A 2,230-nucleotide genomic window follows, 5' to 3' on the forward strand; every position below is an offset into this window, starting at 1 on the left:
GTGGCAGTGAGAGGTCCAAGGAACACTCCAGAGACGGAGGAACGGCCAAGTCTTTCAAACCCTTTCCCCGTGTTGGGAAGTTCACCAATTACACCCCCTAGCGGCTCCAATCGTCGAGGTTTATCAGCAAATTGCCGACAAGGGCATCTTGTCGAAGCCCCGACAACTCAGGGACATGACAGGTGCAAACAAGAACCTCTATTGTGATTATCACAAGGGATATGGCCACAAAACCCAAGACTGCTTCGACCTGAAGGACGCCCTGGAGCAGGCCATCCGAGAAGGAAAGATGGCCGAGTTCACCCACCTAATAAGGGAACCTAGGAGGAGGGACCGGTCAACCGAAGACAAAAGCCGCACCGTAAAGCAGAGACAGGAACCCGAGGAGGACGCGGAGCGTGCCCTCACCGTGGTGAATGTGGTGATTGGAAGGGATTCCTTCCCAAGTCGAAATCGGCTAGTAAGAAGGACGCCAATGTTCTAGCTATGTCCTCTGGCCCCGCGCCGACCTCTCGCAGGTTGCCCTCGATATCTTTCGGCCCCGAGGATCAATGGTTCGATGAGGTTGCGAAGAGTCCGCCGATGGTGATCACGGCCAGGGTGGGCACCGGCCTAGTAAAGCGAATCTTGCTGGACACATGAGCTGATTCCAATATCATGTTTCGCAATGTTTTTGACGCCCTGGGCCTATGAGACGCCGACCTCAGAGGTCACCAGCACGGCGTGGTTGGCTTAGGTGATAACTTCATCAAGCCAGACGGCGTAATTTCCATCCCGGTCTCCATAGGCGGAGGCAGGGGAAAGAGGTCGCTAATGGCGGAGCTCGTGGTCTTAAGAAACTCGACGGCCTACAACCTCATCCTTGGGAGGAAGACCATCAACGAATTTGGGGCGGTGATCTCCACCAAGCTATTGCTAATGAAGTTTGTAGCTGATGATGGATCAGTTGGGACCATCAGGGGAGACCTAGAGACGGCAGTCGTATACGACAACACCAGCCTCTCCCTGAGAAAGAAATCTAAAGAAGCATCTAGTGTCTTTCTTGCCGACCTAGACACCAGGGTTGATGACAAACCCAGGCCGGAACCAGAGGGAGATCTTGAGAAGTTAAGGGTCGGTGATTCAGACGAGAAGTTTACCTTTGTAAACAGGAATCTGCCCCATGACCTGAAAGAACCCCTCATAGAGATGATCAGAGCTAACAGCGACTTGTTTGCTTGGACGCCGGACGACATGCCGGGTATAGACCCCTAGTTCATGTCACACCAGCTGGCCGTGAGACCGGAGGCAAAGCCAATGGCCCAAAGGAGGAGAAAAATATCCCAAGAAAGGGCAGAAGAGGTTGCCAAACAGACGGCCAGTCTACTGGAAGCGGGCTTCATTCGAGAACTCGATTACTCGACTTGGCTTGCAAACGTGGTCCTGGTTAAAAAGCCTAGCAGAAAATGGAGAATGTGCGTGGATTACTCCGACCTTAAAAAAGCATGTCCCAAAGATTCCCTCCCCCTACCGAACATCGATGCACTTGTCGACGCGGCGGCGGGTTACCAATATCTGAGCTTCATGGATGCCTATTCTGGGTATAATCAGATACCGATGCACCCGCCAGATGAAGAGAAAATGGCATTCATAACGCCGGGAAGGACATATTGCTACAAAGTCATGCCGTTCGGACTGAAGAACGTGGGAGCCACGTACCAAAGGCTGATGAACAAGGTCTTCACGGACCTCATTGGCAAGACGGTAGAGGTATACGTAGATGACATCTTGGTCAAGACCGCCAGGCCCGAGGCCCTTTTAAGTGACCTGGAAAGCGTCTTTGCGTCTATTCATTAGCACGGAATGAGGCTCAATCCGCTGAAGTGTGCCTTTGCCGTCGAAGCCGGTAAGTTCTTGGGGTTTATGATAACCCAACGAGGGGTGGAGGCCAACCAGGAAAAAGGCGATGCAATCCTTCAGATGAGGAGCCCGGGAAGCGTGAAAGATGTCCAAAGGTTGGCGGGTAGACTCACAGCACTATCCCGTTTCCTCAGCGCGTCGGCGGCCAAAGCTCTATCTTTCTTTAACCTAATGAAGAAGGGAATCGGTTTCGAGTGGACCCCGGCATGTGAAGAAGCTTTCAAGCAATTCAAACAAATAGTCTCAGCACCACCCATCCTCGCAAGACCTAAGAAAGGAGAAACGCTATACTTGTACTTGGCAGTGACCGACGAGGCCTTGGCGGCGGTCT

This window comes from Arachis hypogaea, chromosome 16 (genome assembly GCF_003086295.3).
Source record: "Arachis hypogaea cultivar Tifrunner chromosome 16, arahy.Tifrunner.gnm2.J5K5, whole genome shotgun sequence".
In the NCBI taxonomy this organism is placed as follows: Eukaryota; Viridiplantae; Streptophyta; class Magnoliopsida; order Fabales; family Fabaceae; genus Arachis; species Arachis hypogaea.